The sequence below is a fragment of the Hyperolius riggenbachi genome, chromosome 7 (genome assembly GCF_040937935.1).
Source record: "Hyperolius riggenbachi isolate aHypRig1 chromosome 7, aHypRig1.pri, whole genome shotgun sequence".
Lineage (NCBI taxonomy): Eukaryota > Metazoa > Chordata > Amphibia > Anura > Hyperoliidae > Hyperolius > Hyperolius riggenbachi.
The window spans coordinates 124,827,930-124,850,473 of NC_090652.1; the positions used below are offsets into that span (position 1 = coordinate 124,827,930).

Below are 22,544 nucleotides of genomic sequence, written 5' to 3' on the forward strand. Positions count from 1 at the left end.
TGACGATGGTAAAACATTGGTAAATGTTACCGATACTTTACTACAACTAAACCTAACCCTACTCTCACACAGAACCATCTCCCCTCCGACGCCTAACCCTAAAACTCCCCTTTCTGATGCCTAACCCTAAAACCCCTCCTCCTGATGCCTAACCTTAAAACCCCCTTCCTAGCTTTATAATTTCCAAAATGATATATTTCAAAATGATAACTTTCAGAAATTAAAAATTTGTAAATTCAAAAGACAAAAAAAAAAATTTAAAAACACAAAACTTCAGTTAGATGGGCCGGGCACCCGTTAACTATCGAATGCCCAAATGTCTTCTTTGGGTGCCCAATAGCTGCCTATGAGGCACCCAAATCATATATTAGTCACAGGTGCCCAAATGTTCTGCTCACCAATAGTACGCTACTGCATTGCTGTGTATATTAATGTGACCATGTATGGCTCAATTTAATAGGGGCACTATGGTGAAAAATTTTAAAATTGAATAGACAAATAAGAAGTATTTTTTTTTTCCAGTGTAAAATGAGCCATAAATTAATTTTGTCCTATGTTGCTGTCACTTATGGTAAGTAGTAGAAATCTGACAGAAGCGACTTTGAAGCGGTTTTGAACTAGTCCATCTCTTCATAGGGGATTCTCAGCAAGGCTTTTATTCTTTATAAAGACATTCCCTAAAAAGGATTTAAACAATGATGCTGGCCAGCTTCCCTGCTTGCTACACAGTTGTATGGCAGTTGGACAGAGCAACTGCCGTTTACTAAGTGCTTTTGAAAATAAATAAATCCCTGAGAATCCCCCAGATGGACTAGTCCAAAACCTTCTGTCAGATTTCTACTACCTACTGTAAGTAACAGCAACATATGTTTATCTATGTTTTAACCACTTCAGGATTCTGCGTACGCATAAGTACGTCCCTGAATCCTGAAGCGGTTTCCATTCCATGTCAGTTCACGGAGGGTGTCTCCGTGAACACCCTGGGAGCCTCCGATCGCGGCTCGCAGGGTAAATGTAAACACGCGGGGAACATCTTCCCCGCTGTTTACATACATACGGCGCTGCTGCGTAGCAGCGCCGTGAAGGAGATCGGCGATCCCCGGCCTCTGATTGGCCAGGGATCGCTGGCATCTGATAGGCTGAAGCCAATCTGAGGCGGAGAAGGACGGATTTCCGTCCTGCGCAGCCCATAATGAAAAGGGGAGGGAGGGAAGGAGGCAGAGGGAGGAATAGTGCTGCGGAGGGAGGCTTTGAGGAGCCCCCCCCCGCTAGGCACAGCAGCGCAGCGGCGATCACACCCCCCCAGCAGGACATCCCCTAGTGGGGAAAAAAGGGGGGAAGTCTGATCGCCCTGCCTGCTATCTGATCTGTGCTGTGGGCTGAAGAGCCCCCACAGCACAGATCATCCAAACCACCTGAAACCCGGAAGTGGTTACATTTTACAATTTTTCACCATAGTGCCTCTTTAAATAAGCAGGGTGCATATCACACTGCTTAAAGCACAGCCAAAACCTTGCACAGTACACAATGAAAAGTCTATATTCCACATATAGTTGCTGAAGAAATCTGCTGCTCTGTATTCCTGTTCTTGTTTAGCCACATTAAAGTGTTTAACTAGTTCTTATCAGCAGCTGTGAACAGACTGTGGGAGCTCTGCCTAGGCAGCTCTCCTCATACAGTAAAACCTACGTTTTGATGCTCAAGAAGAAAGCAGGTCCGGCACCAGTCTCAATGCTTCAAAAAGTAATTTAATCCAACAGGTACAGTAAGGTCATTAGGGGTACAGACAGGCGGCCTGACAGCCGTTTCGCAGGTCTCCCTGCTTCGTCAGAGGAGACTAACTACTGGCCTCTGACGAAGCAGGGAGACCTGCGAAATGGCTGTCAGGCCGCCTGTCTGTACCCCTAATGACCTTACTGTACCTGTTGGATTAAATTACTTTTTGAAGCATTGAGACTGGTGCCGGACCTGCTTTCTTCTTGAGCATCAAAACGTGAGTTTCTAATAGGTGGAGAGCACAGTCTGCTCAAAGTCCAACTGCCTAGCCAGTGTGCAACGAGTGTCAGTCAATTCTGGTCTCCTTTATCCTTTTTACAGTAAAACCTAGGCTTAAGCCCTTCAGTGCTCCCTGCAAAGTGAAAACCCACTTGTAAACTTTGTAACATTTTAATAAATTGTAAAGAAGATTATTTTTGTCTATAAGATAACATGATGTGGCATATCTTTTAAAGCAGAAACGAAATCCTGAGTTCAGTTTCACTTTAATTTGAAGGCCACTTGCACAGTTTACCAGATAAATGAACAGTGGTCAATGGTCATGCAGTGCTATGGCCAGCTATTCCATCTTTTACAGCACTGTGCATGTACATAACAAACGTAGGCTTTTTTTTAAAATAGTATACTTTTTAAAAAAGAAAATACAATAGAAAAAATAGAGTGTCGCCATTGTGCCTCAATAGATGGTTAGAATGCATCTCAGAACACAATCCTCATTTTCAGCCAAGGACAACCATTGCGGAGAAGGAAAGAGGGGCTGTGTAGGCTGACTCTCTACATACCTCTGTGTGTGTAAAACTAGTGTGTTGACACAAGAAATGTTTATCCAAAAATGTCCGTCAAGAGTAAGGGCAATAGCAGTAGCAACAAGAATGCAAGCAACGAGAATTTTTTTTATTTTCTTTTAATGTTGTTATCCATATACAGTATGATAGTTGAATTTGTTAAATATTTTCTTGCTTTTAATTAATAAATAATTAAAGGAAGAATTTGATTGTAACATAATAGTGTCATTATGAAAGGAAGTGTTGCAGCTGCAGGACTTGGAAGATCTCAAGGATAGAGATTAGAGAGTGTGATTATAAGTAGTGATGGGCACAAATTTCACATAATCATAATTTTGCATCGTAATTTTCAATTAATAATTAATTTGCGTAATATGTTGGCGCTTTATAAATACAATAAATAATAATAATAATAATTTGTATGTAAACATAATCAGAAACCATAATTTAGCAATTTTGCATAATTTTTGCGTCATTTTGTGCCAAGTTTAGTGGTTAATCGCAAGGCCCCCATACATACTAGTATCAACAAAATTGCTAGGTATGTTAAGGGGAATAGTGGCAATGTTCACTTCAGTGCACCCACCTACCTACGTGAGCGTATACAGTGTCACTGTGCCTGTGCGGTACCTGTCTGTGTGTGGCAGGTGCACATTGTAATACCCATCACTGCATATACCTACTACCTGTTGTTCACTTCAGTGCACCCACCTACCTATGTGAGCACACGCAGTGTCACTGTGCCTGTCCGGTACCTGTCTGTGTGTGACAGGTGCACATTGTAATACCCATCCATCACTGCATATACCAATTGTTGTTCATAGTGCACTCACCTACCTACGTGAGTGCACGCAGTGTGATATACCACTTTGTGCATACCTGTTAACTGCACCTGTGTGACTGAACACTGTATTAGTCAAGTCAGTGCATACCTTTCACTTCATCCCCCTGATATGGACAAAACGGACAAAACAGGTAGAGGCAGAGGTAGAGGCAGACCCAGAGGAAGGCCACCCGACAGGTCTGTGCGAGGTCATGGTGATGTGATTTCGTGCGGCCCTGCACCAAAGTGCAGTGCTCAGAAGAAGGCACATCCCATCAACTCCCAAGATTGTCAGGACGTGGTTGACCATTTAACACAGAACACCTCATCTTCAGCAGCCACCAGTGCTACTCCAAGTACCACATCCACTACATTTGACAGTTTACAGGAGTTATTTGGTGGGGAAATCACTGATGCACAGCCATTATTGTTACAACCAGATGAAGGCACTAAGCAAGTTACACCACCTCATATGTCTGAGTTAGGCGACACTATGGACGTAACGTGTGAGGAGGAGGATGATGAAGTACCTGCTGTTGGTGCAGTTTTGGAGTTGTCTGAGGCAAGCGAAGCTGGGCAGGATGATTATGATGATGACAATGATACGGGTGCCACATATGTTCTCAATAGAGGAGATGAACAGGGGCACAGTTCAGAGGGGGATTCAGAGAAGAGTAGGAGGAGACGAGTTCCTGAAAGAAGCAGGGGGAGCTCGGCGTCAGAAATAGCTGGTGGCAGTGTCCGGCGCCATGTATCGCCACCTATGGACAACCAGCCAACATGCCCTTCAATGTCAGCTGCTAATGCCAACATAGTGCCATCACCCCAGGGGGGCTCAGCGGTTTGGACATTTTTTAATGTGTCTGCCGTAGATCAGAGCAATGCCATCTGTTCTCTCTGCCTCCAAAAATTGAGCCGTGGAAAGACCGGCACTCACGTAGGGACAACTGCCTTACGAAGGCACATGGAGAAAAGGCACAAACTGCAATGGGAAGAGCACCTGAGCAAAAGCAGCACACAAACGAAAAAAGCCACCCTCCTTCTCCTCTTCCTCCTTCAGGTGCAGCATCTTCAGCTACTTGCTCCCTTGCACCTTTACAGCCACCCTCCTCCACTCCGCCTCTGACCTTGAGAGGTTCCTGCTCCTTTGCCCACAGCAGCCAGGTGTCTGTGAAGGAAATCTTTGAGCGGAAGAAGCCAATTTCTGCCAGTCACCCTCTTGCCCGGCATCTGACAGCTGGCTTGGCGGAACTGTTAGCTCGCCAGCTGTTACCATACCAACTGGTGCACTCTGAGGCCTTCAATAAATTTGTGGCCATTGGGACACCACAGTGGAAGATACCAGGCCGCAATTATTTCTCTAAAAAGGTGATACCCAAACTGTACCGTGAAGTTGAGAGGCAAGTGGTATCATCTGTGGCTTACAGCATTGGGTCAAGGGTCCACCTGACTATGGATGCCTGGTCCGCCAAGCATGGTCAGGGCAGGTACATTACTTACACAGCCCATTGGGTCAACCTGGTGACCGATGGCAAGCAGGGAGTACGTGGCTGTACAGCGAACCAACTTGTTACACCTCCACGGCTTGCTTGCAGGCCTCCTGCCACCTCCTCTCCTCCTGCTACATCCTCTTCGCTGTCATCATCCTCCTCCTCATTGGCTGAGTGGCAGTGCAACTGTACTGGTTCTGTGATCTCCTCTCCAGCTACACAGCCCCAGCTCCCCAGGGCCTATGCTGCATGCCAGATACGACGGTGTCACGCCATCTTAGACATGTCTTGCCAGAGTCACACTGGAGCACCTCTTGTGGCTGCTCTTAACAAACAGGTGGATCAGTGGCTAATCCCGCACCAGCTGAAGATCGGCAACGTGGTGTGTGACTATGGCAGCAATCTCATTTCCGCTTTGAATTTGGGAAAGCTGACACATGTACCCTGCATGGCATATGTGCTGAATCTAGTCATTGAAAGATTTGTGTCAAAGTACCCAGGCTTAGAGCTAGAGGACATCCTGAAGCAGGCCAGGAAATTGTGTGGGCATTAGAGGTGGTCTTACATGGCCCTGGCATGCTTTTTCGATATTCAGCGGAGAAACAAGTTGCCAGTGAGACATCTGATTTACTATAGCCCGACTCGCTGGAATTCGACCCTCCTTATGTTCTCCCACCTGCTAGAACAGGAGAAAGCCGTCACCCAGTACCGCTACAACTACAGTAGAAGGACACAGTCTGGGGAGATGGGGATGTTCTGGCCCAACAACTGGACACTCATGCGAAATGCATGCAGGCTCGTGCGGCCGTTTGAGGAGGTGACCAACCTGGTGAGTCGCAGTGAAGGCACTATCAGCGACTTGATCCCGAACGCTTACTTCCTGGAGCGTGCTGTGTGCAAAGTGGTGGATAAAGCTGTGGAGGAGCATGAACAGGAACAGTTATGGGATGAAGCGTTGTGGGATAAATTCTCATCAGAACCAGATGTTACCTCAACACCTGCGGCAGCACAGAGGGGGGAGGAGGAAGAGGAGGAAGAGGAGGAAGAGTCGTGTGGGGAAGAGGAGTCAGACTCGGATGATGAGGAAGGTTTTTCTTTGGAGGAGGAGGAGAAGGCGGCGGCGGCAGATGAACAACCACAGCAGGCGTTGCAGGGGGCTTGTGCTGCTCAACGTTCCCGTGGTATTGTTCGTGGCTGGGGGGAGGAGGAGGACTTACCTGACGTCACTGAGGAAGAGCAAGAGGAGTTGGATAGTACCTCTGGATCCAACTTTGTGCAGATGGCGTCTTTCATGCTGTCTAGCCAGTTGAGGGACCCCGCATAAAAAAACTCAAGGGGAATGAACTGTACTGGGTGGCCACGCTTCTAGACACTCGGTATAGGCACAAAGTGGCGGACATGTTACCAACTCACCTGAAGGCAGAAAGGATGCTGCACTTGTAGAACAAGTTGGCAACTATGCTTTACAATGCATTTAAGGGTGATGTCACAGCACAACGCACTAAAGGTACCACTGCCAGTAATCCTTCTCCCATGTCCACGCAGGCAAGGACATGATGCTCCAGCGATCTCATGGTGATGTCGGACATGCAGACATTGTTTAGTCCAACGCCTCGCCTTAGCCCTTCCGGATCCACCCTCCACCAATGCCTGGACCGGCAGGTAGTCAACTACCTGGCCTTAAGTGTGGATGTAGACAGGGCCGGGCCGAGACATAGGCTGGAGAGGCTCCAGCCTCAGGGCGCAGTGTAGGAGGGGGCACACAATTCATTCAGCTGTCATTCCTAATTGTGTATGAAGCAGAAAGAAATAAGAAAAGGGGATACATAGCAGTGACTGCAAGCCAGATAACTAGATATTAAGGTGTTGGGGAGGTTTTGGACCCTGTGGCCCTCTTAGTCTAATAGCAATCAGTGTGTGACAGCTGGGGTGGGAGGGATGGAGGGGCGCACTTTGGTGTTTCAGCCTTGGGTGCTGGAGGACCTTGTCCCAGCTCTGGATGTAGACACTGTGAGCAGCGATGAACCCTTGGACTACTGGGTGCGCAGGCTTAACCTGTGGCCAGAACTGTCCCAATTTGCCATCCAACTTCTGTCTTGCCCTGCCTCAAGCGTCCTGTCAGTAAGGACCTTCAGCGCAGGTAGAGGCATTGTCACTGAGAAGAGAAGTCGCCTAAGTCACAAAAGTGTTCAGTACCTGACCTTTATCAAAATGAATGAGGCATGGATCCTGGAGGGCTACTGCCCACCCCAAGACTAAGTCAGTCCCCAAACACAGCATCTCTGCCTGCACGCTGTGTGACTGCCTGCCCCAAGACTAAGTCGCTCCCCACACAGCACCTCTGCCTGCAGGCAGCTTGACTGCCTTCTCCCCCACCACCAACAGGGTCCAGGACTCCAGGTGGGTTCCTGAATTTTTAAGGCCGCTATACTAATTTTTCTGGTGCGTGTACATGCCTGCCTAGTTTTTCTGGCTGCACTGCAGCTGCAACAATAAAACAAAAGGCATGCACATGTGCCAATTTCCCTTCGTGATCATTACCTTGCCTCGGTGAAGGGGCTTGCGTATCACAATGAAGCAATGACCAATGGCTATATGAGTGTCTCGGGGGGGAGGGGCACACCCAAGATAATAAGGTCGTTGCTTCATTGTGGACAGACCAAATTTGATCAGCTGGACAATCACTGTTGTTCTATCATTGAGCTACCTCAGCCCGGTGACCATATGGGCTTGAAAATCGCCACGGCCTGCACTCTCGCCATGGTGCACACCAATCCAGCATGGCCGTCACAACACAAACAGCTGTTTGTGGTGTGTTACACAGTGAGTTTGGTGTGTCAGTGTGAAACAGCACTCTAATTACACTCCCTGATTGATGTATACACATGCAAGATGTTTTAAAGCACGTTAGGCCTGCAATTTAGCATTCAATGTGATTTCTGCCCATAAAACGCGCCAAATCCAGATTTTTCTCTGGGAGTTTTGGCGTCTATCCCACTCATCCCCCCTCCAGGTGTTAGGCCCCTTGAAACATATTTTCCATCACTTTTGTGGCCAGCATAAGTGTTTCTAGTTTTCAAAGTTTGCCTCCCCATTGAAGTCTATTAAGGTCCGTGAAAGTTTGCGTGAACCGAACATTTGCAGTAGTACGCGAACCCGGTTCGCAAACCGAAAATCGGAGGTTCGGGCCATTTCTAGTTAACATATGTTGGCACTGTGCCCTAGTACACATGCATTTAGCTTGCTGTGTAATGTATCTACAGGATGACAGGTACATTGCATTACTGTATATTCCAAAACAACAAGAGCTGCTCAGAACAATTATTGCCTGTCTATATTTTGTGTTTAGTGACCCTAGATTTGGTCACTGTGGCTGCAAGAGAAGGGGGAGGGTTGTGCAGGAGGAGGAGACTGTCAGAGAAAGTGGATATTTACTGCTGCTAGGCACATACATATGAATTGGCCGCCGGGAGACTTGGGCGCAGGATACAGCCGGTATTATGGCTTATCCTGCTGCTGCACAAGTTTGCGGTGGCATTAATAATAATAATAATAATCTGAACATTTGTATAGCGCTTTTCACCTATCGGACTCAAAGCGCTCAAGAGCTGCAGCCACTGGGACGCGCTCAAGAGGCCACCCTGCAGTGTTAGGGAGTCTTGCCTTGAACTCCTTACTGAATAGATACTTGACCTAGCCAGGATTTGAACCCTGGTCTCCCATGTCAAAGGCAGAGCCCTTAACCAGTACACTATCCAGCCACATTAAATACTATTCCCCCTCTAGGTCCACGTGGATAGTGGGGAATGATGGAATTCGGCTTCCAGCTATTGCTGGCGGTGTCTTCTGACGGCGTCAAAGTTACATTGTGCGCCGCTATAGCCGTAATTCCTATTGCGGCCTATGGTGGCGCTGGCTGAGCCCAAATCTCCTGCGCTTTAATTACAGCACTTATGCTAGGCAAGGGGGGCTGCCTGAGGGGACAGCAGCAATAACACTGGAGGCTGGAGGAATGCTTTTGTGGAGCTCAGATCTACGGGACTGACCCAGGATGAGAGACAGGACTAGGGGGAGAGCATAATAGTAACACTGAGGAAAGCTTGTCGGGCAGCTGAGCTGATGGGGAGAGAGATGCACACAGCAACTGACAAGCCAGAGAAGAGATTCCCTATACACACTGCAGCTATCATATATACTTCTACACAGATACATCACTGCTCACAGTCCCCTCTCCTGCATAGTGACCTGTCTGACTCCATGGCATCCACAGGTTACTTCATTGAATTTCCCGGTCTCCTCTGCTCAGCGCCGCCCCTAGAGAGGGGAGGGGGCACTCACATGGAGAATGCAGAGATACTGGAGGAGAATGACTGTGCAGAGACACATTTCAAATTTACAGTCGCTCCACTCAGTCTGCTGCCAGCTCTGCAATAATCATGAAGAAGGAATATGCACCCTTGCTCTGCTCCCGCCCAGAGACATGTGTGCCTCTTCAAACCAACAACAACACCCCCCCCCCCCCTCCAAAGCTACACCTCTGCCTCCTCCTGGACCAAATATTTAGTTTATTTTATACACTTTTTAAGAAATTGTATGCGGTATTACCTTTCATGCAATTTTATGCAGATTGTCATGTGCATTAGCTTTCCTTCTCTTCCTGTCTGCTCCCTCCACCTCCCAATCCCATCCAAAATGACCCACAATCAACACAGCCCCTTTATCAGTTTATTTTGTTCAGCTTATCATAAATGCAAACAATATAATAACTAATTAGGCTCACCTGTAATTCTGGTGTAGAATATTTTATACTTGTACATTTTTTATCAGATTAGTCTATGATTTTCTTCAAATGTATTTGGGAATAAATGTGGACATATGCTATAGTCAACATTGTCACTGTTAATGATGGGAACATATGGATTCTGTAACATTTTCCAGGCAAATGAGCTCCGGTTTGCTTTTTTGAAAAAAAACAGGAAAAAAAATGTAAAAGAGTTTAACCATGTTCTACGTTCAGTTTCATTAACCAACAATCGTCCCAATTACATAAGGCCTGCTGTTTAAACATCTTGTTTAATGTCTGTTTTAAGCTATTGCTTTTCAGTATTCCAGTTAAATCAGCTCAAAGGAAGCAGTCCTGTAAAAGGAAAAAAAAGGATTCAAGAAAAAGGGAGTAACATCAAGAAACTAAAATGTAGTACATGTAGGGTTTGTTTGTTTCTTTTTTATCTTACTGAAACTTTTCATGCTTTGGAATGTTTATGAAAATCCCTGGGGTGAAAATGTTATATCAGAGTGTAACATCAGCAAATAAAAAAATATATTTTCTAGTTTCTAATTCAACAGGGCAGGTTTATTTGTTCTTTCTTCTTCTCTTTTGGAACCACATGTATCAATCGAGACTTGAAAAGGTGCTAGCTCTTTCTGAGTTTACAAAAAAAACAGTTTTTTGTCAACTGACCGTGTACAGGAAGATGTCATAGAGTCATGCTGCCAGTTAAAGTAGAGGACAAGAGGGAACGTTTCCGTGATGGGACATTCCTTAATTTCCTGCTACAAGAGTAAATCTTTTATGGCATATTGTTTTTCACTATACAGGTAAAGCAATTAAAGTGGATCTAAACTCAGAACTTTCTCTCTGCTAAAAGATAAGCGACAGCATGGTAACCTTTATGGGGAAAAAAAATCTTCATTGCAATTTATGGAAATCTTAAAAATAAATCAGACGTTTTAAAAAGATGAACTGTGCAAGGAGCACAGAAAGGGTTAAGCGTCGGTATTTCCTGCAGAGACAAATCCTGGACAAATCAATTTCACTGCTGTGAGTTACATCTGCTGATAAGCTAATTACACCTTGGTGTACCTAAACAAACATACAGGGCACACTGCCATTGATTTCTACAGCACTTATATGTTTACTGATAACCTTTCATTGTGTGGTGTGCAAGAGTTTGGGTCCACTTTAATGTAAAGAGAGGGAAACCGGGAGCCCAATATGGTGTAGTATGTTAATGTTATGGGATCTGATGAAAAAGAAGGTGATTATACTCACAAAGGTAGGTCGCCACCAAGGCAACTACTGGGCAAGCAGGCAGAGAGAATTATAACCTGACCCCGTTCAGGTCTAAGAAGTCGCTCTCTGTAGATAGAAAAAAGTGGGGATACACCCCTCCACCAAGGGTGGATTAAATGATTTTGTAACAGGATAACAGAGGCGCCAGGTAAAGTAAAATTAATTAAAATCCTTAAAAAGGGGGAAGTGGGTGGACTCATCTCCCTTCTGGAAGAAATGGCCGGACAATGGGCAAGTTACTTGCAGTTTAACCACTTAAGCCCAACTGGACGAGATTTCTCGTCCAGTTGGGCTGCGCGCACTCCCGCGGGTCGCGCGCACGCCCGCGGCCCCCCCGTGCGCGCCCCCACTACTGGCCGCTAGCCCACCGATCAGTGAAAGGGATTATAAATCCCTTTCGCTGATCGGACCCCCCCGGAGAAAAGCCGACAGCGTCTCTTCAGACGCTGCGGCTTTTCTGAGCTCTGGTCTCCTTTCTTCTGCCTGGGAGCGAGATCGATCGCTCCCAGGACTTTTTGATTCTGCAAATAGCAAATTACACCCAAAAAAAAAAAGTTTTAAGAATAAACCTATAAATATATTAAAAAAAAACCCTGTTTACCTCCCACACCAAAAAATACCCACATACAAGTTTAAATAAAAAAAAAAAATTACAATAATAATAATAAAAAAAAAACACATAAATAGTTACCTAAGGGTCTGAACTTTTTAAATATTCATGTCAAAGGAGTATATCAATATGATTTAATAAATTATGGGCTTCTAAACAGTGATGGACGCAAAACGGAAAAAATGCACCTTTATTTCCAAATAAAATATTGTCGCCATACATTGTGATAGGGACATAATTTTAATGGTGAAATACCCGGGGCATATGGGCAAATACAATACGTGAGTTTTAATTATGGAGGCATGTATTATTTTAAAACTATAATGGCTGAAAACTGAGAAATAATGAATTTTTTCCATTTTTTTCTTATTCTTCCTGTTAAAATGCATTTACAGTAAAGTGGCTCTTAGCAAAATATACCACCCACAGAAAGCCTAATTGGTGGCGGAAAAAACAAGATATAGATCAATTAATTGTGATGAGTAGTGATAAAGTTATTGGCAAATGAATGGGGGGTGAAAGTTGCTCGGATGTAAAAAAATTTCAACCCTTCGGGCTTAAGTGGTTAAAGTAACATTTATTAATAACTCCAAAAGTGCAACGCGTTTCACGGGTAACAGTCCCACTTCTTCAGGCAAACGATTTTTGGAGGGTACACTGTCTGGTCAAGAGCTGGGTATAGCTCCTCTGTTGCACTTTTGGAGTTATTAATAAATGTTACTTTAAACTGCAAGTAACTTGCCCATTGTCCGGCCATTGCTTCCAGAAGGGAGGTGAGTTTACCCACTTCCCCCTTTGTAAGGATTTTAATTAATTTTACTCTACCTGGCGCCTCTGTTTTCCTGTTACAAAATTGGGCCCACTTTAAATCTCTTTCCCTTTCCTCCCTGTCTTATCTCTCCTCCTCTCCGCTCTATTCCCTTTTCTTCTCCTCTCCTTTTCTTTCTTCTCCTCCTTCTAATGTATCATTGTTTTTCACCTGTCACTCTTTTTTCTTTTGCTTTGTAAAGACTTCATTAGTTATATTCCTTTTTTATTGTTTTCTGTTTTTGTTTATTGGCTAAATTTGAGTTACGCATTTAAATGTATTACTATTTATATTTGCTGATTACATTGTTCAGTGTAAAATCATTGCCATAACTGATCTTGGCAAAGCGCCTCTTTGACAAGGCAATAAAACACTAGAAGAGATGGAGAATTTTCTGGCGTAGATACATTCTGTTATCAGATTAAGAACAAAGCTGCAAAAAAATAAATCCAGGCACAGCCATGTCACCGATATTCTGCAATTAGAGAACATACATTAAAGTAGCATTCTGTGCCGAAGCTGACACTAGACACTAGACACTTTATGTGCACAATATAATTAAGTAGCTTCCACTAGTTTTTTTCTCTTGATTTATATTTTTGCTGTGATACCTAAATAATTGCTTGAAGTTGATCATTTTTTTTAAATACATGCATTAAAGTGTTGGCTTTGCTTTAGTAAATTGAAAGCCTACAGTGTTCCGGGAGAATTTGCTGGTGAAATCAGTGAGTTAATTGTCCATGAAAACTTTCACCGGCTACAGGTGTACTCAATTAACATCTCATTAAAGAACAACCTCTTGAACTTGTAATAAGCCAACATCTTTGTACAGTGTAAATGAGGGATATAACAGATAGAAAAGTAATGCAGGGTTAAGTACTTTTAATAACATTTACTCTCTTGAAAAGTTAGCTTTGTTCTATCAGTAATGCGAAGCAAAAACAGCAAAGATTAGAGCTAAAATTAGTCAAATCAAATGCTCAGATAAAAAGGATTCAAAGCAAGTTCTAGACTGAGGACTCTTGTAGTACATCTTTTCTGTAAAACATGCTGGTAGGAAAGAAGACAATGAAATACATTTAACCTCCTTAGCGGTCTATTACCGCCGGAGGGTGCCGCTCAGGCCCTGCTGGGCCGATTTGCTCCAAATAAAAAGATGCACAAGCAGCGGGGAAAGAGGGTCCCCCCAGCCGCCCGAGCACCGCGCAGCCGGACCAATCAGTTCCGGCCAGCGCTAAGGGCTGGATCGGTAGGCTGACGTCAGGACGTCGGCTGACGTCCATGATGTCACTCCACTCGTCACCATGGCGATGAGGAAAGCGGAACAAGGAAGGCCGTTCATCGCGGCCTTTCTTGTTACTTCTGATTGCTGGAGGCGATCAGAAGTACGCGTCAGGAGCGCCCTCTAGTGGGCTTTCATGCAGCCAACTTTCAGTTGGCTGCATGTAATAGATTTTTTTTTTATAAAAAAAAACCCTCCCGCAGCCGCCCTGGCGATCTTAATAGAATGCCAGGGAGGTTAAAAACTGTTTATTTCTGTTAACCAGTACTTACTATTTATAGAATGAAATAACACTTGGAACACTGCGCTCATATAGGGGACTACTCAATCATCAAGAAATGTATGCTCTAAATCAATTTAAAATTTCATGCAAAAGTCCATGTACAAGCACCAAATAACCAATAGTGTGCTGCTGTATTCAATATACACCATATAGAATAAAATCACACTTGAAAAACTGCACTCATATAGAGGACTCCTCAATCCTCAAGGTGTTACAAACCTGAACGGAGGAACACTGTGACCACAGTCTGCTGCAACACAGACACTGAAACAATGAATAATGTGCAATAATGGTTTATTGTGACCGGATAGTTAAAACAAACAGATACATGCAAATCAGATGCAAATACTTGCGCAACACACTTATTTACAGAACAGATGCAACCAGGTGCACAGCACACTATATACAGAGCAATCACCATACATATAAATGTGCAAACCCCAAATAACCTATCGATCTATTCTAGCTAACTAATATAAAAATATGTGCAGGATAATATATACAGGAGAAATATACAACAATCGCGGTACAAAAGGGAGCAGGCAGAAATCACAGTCAAACGTAATGCAAGTCAGGCAACAAACCAATGAAGTACAGAGGAGCAGGCAGGAATCAAAGTCAGACAAAGTATACAAGGTTCAGTAACAGAAAGGCAAATATATACTCAGGGCAAGGAACAGGTCAGTGTCATAAGATGACAGCCTGACCGCATTCAGCAAGCGGAACGCGGAGGTTTGTCCGTGTCCGCATCAGCGGCACCATCCACCGCAGGGTCAAATGCGGAACGCGGAGAAACGTCCGCATCAGCGGTGCGATCCACCGTTCGGTCACAGGCCTATCGGCACACTTTACGTCGAGGCTGTGGTCCGGTTCTTCCCTCACAGGCCTCAGGGCCTGTCACACACCAAAGCTATCCTCAATCCAGTCTGGACCCCGTAGGGGCTGGGCGTGTGTGCAATAGAGCCTTTTATACTCTTAGAAGGAGAGTCAGCTGACCGGCTGGGCAGCTGACCTCAGTAAGGTCCTTGAGCTGTGCTGCAAGGTCCTTAAGCTGTGCTGTGATTGGCTGATCGGCTGGGCGGGCTGTTGGAGCCCAGCACAGTATAAAGCAGGCATTCTGTCAATTGCAAGTTGTCTGCAGTAAGCATTACTTTGTGATAGCCCTCAGACCTTAGCTAGATCAGAGAGAGACAGTCCTAGCTGGAGCAAGGCTCCTGTCTCTCATCAGTCAGTCTTTGTTGTTTTCCTGATTATTGTATATTTGTATGTAACCTGATCTCTGTTATAGTCAGCTAGTCAGTTGATCTAATAGTCAGCCAGATAGCGATCTGACAGTCAGTCCCATCGTGGGCCAAGTGCGGCTTGCCGTAACTAGCCCACAACAGTCAGATTTGTTATTTTCCTGATCTGCGACATATATTGGTTTTTGCCAATATATTCGCAAGCACTATTGTTATCTGTGCCATTTTCTGATCTCCCGTTGCTGAACCTCTGCTTGTCTATTTTTTTACGAGTTCGACTTTCTGACTTTGTACCTCCACCTATCTGATTTCCGTTACTGACCTTGGCTAGATTTCTGACTCTGCTCTTTGTTTCACGATTCGGTACCTCGCAGCCAGTTTGTTTCCGAACTGTTTCCGTCTGACTTGCCCCCTTAAGTGGTTCTCCCACTAAAGGGTTTATTCTGCTGAAACCCTCCTTGCGGAGGTCTCAGTGGTTCCCCAGTATATCCTTGCTGCTGGGGAACGCGATTCAAGCGTACGTCATCTAGTCGCAGAATCGCACACACTGCGTTTCTCTTTTAGAGGTAGCCAGTCCTCTTAAAGATATCAGTGTGGTGGGTTTCCACTGTCTGTATACCCGGTATCCAGAGTTACGTATAAATATCCGCATTATTGGTTATTCCGCAGATCATCACATAATCGGATATATCAGCATTGTTGGTGATACTGCGGATCACCAATAATCTGAATACTCTGAGTGTGCACCAAACACCACACATTGTTACAGTACTGCAGACCAAATTATGAATATGGAAGGTCTGGTGGAACAGTTGAATATGCTGTCAGCCACTATTGGTGAACTGTCCAAAACTGTGACTTTACAGCAAGCTCAGATCTCCCAGCTTACAGAGAGAATTAATGCCCTGTCTCCACCAGTGGTTCAACCTTCCCCTCACACAGTCGAGCCCAAGATGCCCCTTCTGGAAAAATTTTCTGGCTCACGGGCCGACTTTAGTAACTTTAGAAATCGCTGTTTAGCATATTTTCAGATGAAACCTGTGTCGTCCGGTTCAGAGGCACAGAGGGTTACTCTGATTAGAACCCTCTTACAGGGAGATTCAAAGACCTGGGCATTTAGCCTTCCCGAAGGTCATACTGCCTTATCATCGGTGTCTGAATTCTTTAAAGCAATGGCCATTATCTACGATTACCCCGACATCGCCGGCACAGCCGAGCGCAAGCTCAGGGAACTTAAACAAGGTAGTTGCATGGTTGAAGAGTATGCGACAGAGTTCAGGAAGTGGGCAGTCTCAGTGAGGTGGGATCAATTCACACTATTAGACATGTATATGAATGGGTTATCTGATTCCATCACCGATGTCATCATAAGCCACCCTGAACCGAAAAATTTAGATGAGGCCATAACACTGTCCATTAAAATTGATAGACATATTCGTTATCATAAGAGGGGCAGATCTTCAGCACTCGCAAGGGGGTCCCATGCGGTTAGTCCTCCTGAGGTTTCGGAGGAGGAACCGATGCAATTGGGGCACGGCCATCTGACAGGTTCTGAGAGAGCTAGGAGAATGAAAGAGGGACTATGCCTATACTGTGGGGAGAAGGGTCACCGAGTGCAGAAGTGCAGCAAGAGGGCGGGAAACTTGTCCGCTTAGGGCTGGTTGGAGGTACCGCCCTAAGCGAGCAAACCCTACCTCCATATCAGAGTAAGATCTTGCTGCCTTGTTCCCTTCAATGGGAGAATCAAGTTTGTCACACTTCTGCATTCATCGACTCGGGCTCGGCCGCCAATTTCATAGATCGTGATCTAGCTTTAAAGTTCAATATCCCCATTCTCCCCATTCAGAAGCATATCTATGCCACCGCAATCGATGACTCCCCACTGCAAGACAAGTCACCTCTTTGTCAAACTCCATTTCTCACCCTCCAGATTGGGGTCCTTCACACAGAAAACATTCAGTTCTTTGTTTTAAAGATGGCCACCTCGTCAGTCATCCTGGGTCTCCCTTGGTTGAGGAAGCATTCTCCCCAGATAAATTGGAGGGAGAGACAACTGTCTGCATGGTCACACTATTGTCAGGAGAATTGTTTAGGGTCCGTATCAGTCTGTTCCTCTGAGATTCACGTTGAAGGGGTTCCACCTCAGTATTCTGAATTCAGTGACGTGTTTTGTGCCCAGTCTGCGGATAGGTTGCCTCCCCATAGACCCTATGACTGTCCTGTTGAGCTGAGACCAGGTACTATGCCCCCTCGGGGACGGTTGTACAATCTTTCTGGTCCCGAGAAGATCGCGATGAAGGATTATATCAGGGAGAACTTGGAGAAGGGGTTTATCAGTCCTTCCAAGTCCCCTGCGGGAGCGGGGTTCTTCTTTGTTAAGAAGAAAGATGGTGGTCTTCGCCCGTGTATAGATTATAGACAACTTAACAAGATCACCATCAAAAACCGTTACCCTCTCCCACTCATCGACGATCTATTCTCACAGATTATGGATGCCTGTGTTTTTTCCAAGTTGGATCTGAGGGGGGCATACAACCTTATTCGTATCCGAGAGGACGACGAGTTGAAGACCGCGTTTAATACACCTGACGGTCACTACGAGTACCTTGTCATGCCCTTCGGGTTATGCAATGCTCCGGCGGTCTTTCAGGAGTTCGTCAATGATATCTTTAGAGATGTATCAGGCAGATTCTTAGTGGTTTATCTTGACGACATTTAAATTTTTTCAAAAGACTTGCAGCAGCATAGGCAGCATGTTAGGTTCGTCCTCCAAAAACTACGTGTGAACCAATTATACGCCAAGTTGGAGAAATGTATTTTTGAAGTCAGGGAGGTAGCCTTTCTGGGATACATTATCTCCACATCGGGGTTGGCAATGGATCCTAGTAAGGTCGCAGCAGTCCTGGAGTGGCCACAACCTTCAGGCCTCAAGGCACTGCAGAGGTTTTTAGGTTTTGCCAACTATTACAGGAGGTTTATTAAGGGGTACTCTTCAGTGGTGGCCCCTATGACTCAGTTGACAAAGAAGGGGGTGAATGCTAGTAACTGGCCACTTGAAGCAGTTAAGGCCTTTGAGTTCTTTAAAGCAGCCTTCTGTTCCGCTCCCATCTTGCGTCATCCTGACGTCACCCGCCCCTTCATTGTGGAGGTGGATGCGTCCAATGTAGGAGTTGGCGCAGTTTTATCGCAGGCTTTTGGCCCGGATGGTAAGGTCCATACGTGTGCATACTTCTCAAGGAGGTTTGCGCCCATGGAGAAAAATTATGATGTGGGGAATCGAGAGCTGTTGGCCATCAAGCTGGCACTGGAGGAGTGGCGCCATTGGTTGGAAGGGGCAGAGTTCCCTTTTACAGTGTAAACGGATCACAAAAACCTCTAATACATCGAGAAAGCCAAGAGGTTAACGCCCAGACAGGCCAGATGGGCGCTTTTTTTTTCTCGTTTTGATTTTGTGATCACGTATAGGCCAGGCGACAAGAACGTTAAAGCTGATGCCTTGTCTAGGTGGTTTGAGTCTGAGTCTGCCCCATTTGCTACTCCCACTAATATCCTTCCTGAAAAGTACTTTCTGGCAGCTACCGAGATCTCGGAGGATCTTTCCAAGGTGCTTTCGGCATGTCAGGCTAATGTTTCTAAGGGGAAACCCTAGGGTCTCCTGTATGTTCCCATCCGCTTCCGAGAGCAAGTGCTACGTATGTTTCATGAACACAAGAATGTGGGACACCCGGGCATTGCCCGTACTCAGGAACTGTTGAGTAGGGCTGTCTGGTGGCCTTCTTTCATGTCCGACTGTGAGGAGTTTGTCAAGTCCTGTTCTGTCTGTGCCAGGTGCAAATCCTCCAGGAAGGTTCCAGCCGGGTCTCTCCAACCCCTGCCTTCTCCACAGGTTCCATGGTCCCACATCTCCATGGACTTTGTGGGTGAACTGCCTGAATCTGACGGTAAGACCGTCATCTGGGTCGTAACTGACAGGTTCAGTAAGATGGCACATTTTGTTGCTCTGCCCGGGTTGCCGTCTGCTCAGGATTTGGCAGAACTATTTGTGCATAACATCTTTAAGGTTCATGGAATTCCTTTGGATGTGGTTTCAGACCGAGGGGTACAGTTTGTATCTAAGTTCTGGAGGTGCTTTTGCAAAAATTTGGGCATCTCTCTGTCTTTGTCATCTGGCTACCATCCCCAGACCAATGGGCAGACAGAGAGAATCAACCAATCCCTTGAACAGTTCTTGAGATGTTATGTGGCGGAGGCGCAACATCTGTGGGTGAAATTCTTGCCATTTGCTGAATTCGCTCACAATAATCTCAGGAACACATCTTCTGGATATTCTCCATTTCAGGTTGTTTACGGTAGATCACCCAAATTCTTGTCACTTCCGGTCAGGGAGTCACCTCTTCTGGCTCTCCAGGAGTGGCACGGGACCTTCAAGAAAATTTGGGAGAATGTCAGGTACAATCTGAATAAGGCCTTTAAGATCCAGAAAAAGTATGCGGACAAGAGACATTTCATTGAATGGAACTTTGTTCCGGGGGATTTTGTTTGAGTATCCACCAAACATATCTCTCTCAAACAGCCATCGGCAAAACTGGGTCCCCGATTTATTGGGCCTTTCCCTGTGGAAAGAAAGATTAATGATGTGACGTGCAGGGTGAAACTACCTGCCAGTCTGAGATGTGGCAGGACATACCATGTCTCCCTATTGAAACCTGCTGTTAGGGTAGACTCGGCTCCCCCTTCTCCTGTGGTGGTCGATGGGGAACTGGAATATGAGGTTCAGGATATCCTGGATTCTCGCATTGTATGCAATAAGGTTCAGTATCTGGTACACTGGAAGGGGTATGGACCAGAGGAAAGATCATGGGTTCCCCTTCGAGATCTGCATGCCAAGGAGATAAGAAAGAGGTTTCATGAGTCACGTCCCGGGAAACCTGGTGAGGCATGTCCGGACTCGGAGGCCACGCCTGAAAGGGGGGGTACTGTCATAAGACGACAGCCTGACCGCATTCAGCAAGCGGAACGCGGAGGTTTGTCAGCGTCCGCATCAGCGGCACCATCCACCGCAGGGTCGCATGCCGAACGCGGAGAAACGTCCGCATCAGCGGTGCGATCCACCGTTCGGTCACAGGCTTCACGGCATACTTTACGTCAAGGCTGTGGTCCGGTTCTTCCTTCACAGGCCTCAGGGCCTGTCACACACCAAAGCTATCCTCAATCCAGTCTGGACCCCGTAGGGGCTGCGCGCGTGTGCAATAGAGCCTTTTATACTCTTAGAAGGAGAGTCAGTTGACCGGATGGGCAGCTGACCTCAGTAAGGTCCTTGATTGGCTGATTGGCTGGGCGGGCTGTTGGAGCCCAGCACAGAATAAAGCAGGCATTCTGTCAATTGCAAGTTGTCTGCAGTAATCGTTACTTTGTGATAGCCCTCAGACCTTAGCTAGATCCGAGAGATCCTGAATCATGAATGATAATTTATGTAATTCCTGCTAGATTTGGTGCAGCAGGCAAAGGGTGTATGACAGTACACCTGATTGGCTGACTGGCGTCTGCTGGCCAGATAGAGGCAGGAGATTGCTCTAGCTGGAAGTTAGCAATTGTGTTTGTTGCAGTTGGCATTCAGTTTAGAGGTGGTGGGGTGAGTTCCCTGGAGGTGAGAGGTCCAGGGCTTACCCACACTTCCCTCTAGGTGTCGCATGGTGGTTTGGGGGCCCCAGCGAGTGAGAGAGACCTGGGGCCCCTGGGCTGTCATGTGGACCAGTGTTTGTGTTTCTAGATCCGAGAGAGACAGTCCTAGCTGGAGCAAAGCTCCTGTCTCTCATCAGTCAGTCTTTGTTGTTTTCCTGATTATTGTATATTTGTATGTAACCTGATCTCTGTTATAGTCAGCTAGTCAGTTGATCTAATAGTCAGCCAGATAGCGATCTGACAGTCAGTCCCATCGTGGGCCAAGTGCGGCTTGCCGTAACTAGCCCACAACAGTCAGATTTGTTATTTTCCTGATCTGCGACATATATTGGTTTTTGCCAATATATTCGCAAGCACTATTGTTATCTGTGCCATTTTCTGATCTCCCGTTGTCGAACCTCTGCTTGTCTATTTCATTACGAGTTCGGCTTTCTGGCTTTGTACCTCCACCTATCTGATTTCCGTTACTGACCTTGGCTAGATTTCTGACTCTGCTCTTTGTTTCACGATTCGGTACCTCGCAGCCAGTTTGTTTCCGAACTGTTTCCGTCTGACTTGCCCCCTTAAGTGGTTCTCCCACTAAAGGGTTTATTCTGCTGAAACCCTCCTTGCGGAGGTCTCAGTGGTTTCCCAGTATATCCTTGCTGCTGGGGAACGCGATTCTAGCGTTACGTCATCTAGTCGCAGAATCGCACACACTGCGTTTCTCTTTTAGAGGTAGCCAGTCCTCTTAAAGATATCAGTGTGGTGGGTTTCCACTGTCTGTATACCCGGTATCCAGAGTTACGTATAAATATCCGCATTATTGGTTATTCCGCAGATCATCACATAATCGGATATATCAGCATTGTTGGTGATACTGCGGATCACCAATAATCTGAATACTCTGAGTGTGCACCAAACACCACACATTGTTACAGTCAGGTAGCAGGTTGTCCAGAAGCTCAAGGCTGCAAGAACTGCTAAGCTCTGGCAACCAGCAGGAGGAAAAGGCAGTTCTTAAATAGTCCAGGTAAGAAACAAGATGCATGCTGGACATTAGGGCTGCTCACAGTCCAGAGAGCCCTCTGCTGGTGGAGGGAAGAACTCCAGGGCTGCTGCATGTCCGTAAAGCCCCCTGCTGGTGGCATTGTGCAAAGTCCAAGGCAGTCCAAATAAACACCACAACCAGCAGGCAGGAAAAGAGCAGCACATAGTTCCTAACACAAGGTAATTGTACTGTGAGCCAGTTAAGATTTTGTGCAAAAGTCCATGTACAAGCACCACATACACACTACAGAGTCCTATATCATGTAACAGGTGTGGAGCGCTGCTATTCAGTGTGTGTTCCACTCATAGACATAAATAGAAGATAATAGCTTTGCTTCTGTTTGTGCTTGTGTTTCTTCCAGTATAAAACAATCATCGGGTAAAATAACACACCCCCGTCAGATGGTGCAGCCTTCAGGGCCCGATGTCGCGTTTGGGGTATTGGCCACCCCACAGCCTCTCTGGCACTTCCCGCCCGGTCCTTCAGGGACTCAAGTTCATCACCAGCTGTATATAATAAAAATGGAGACTTCTCATTGCGTAAAAGTCTACTTATGGCTTTATTCGGTTTTTTTTTAAAGGTGTATATATATATATATATACATGCAGAGATAATCAGCAAAAACATAAAAAGTTCCAGTAATAAGTGTGGGATAGTGACA

The 22,544-nt window shown here is 45.8% G+C and overlaps 1 long non-coding RNA gene across 1 annotated transcript in view; it reads left to right on the forward strand.

The window, feature by feature from the left end:
- The first annotated feature begins 767 nt into the window (after positions 1-767).
- The window catches only part of LOC137525645 (uncharacterized), a 65,306-nt gene continuing 43,529 nt past the window's right edge, over positions 768-22,544 (forward strand). Inside the window, exon 1 of the long non-coding RNA XR_011022965.1 lies at positions 768-849. This is a non-coding gene — a long non-coding RNA (uncharacterized lncRNA). The remainder of the gene's footprint in view (positions 850-22,544) is intronic.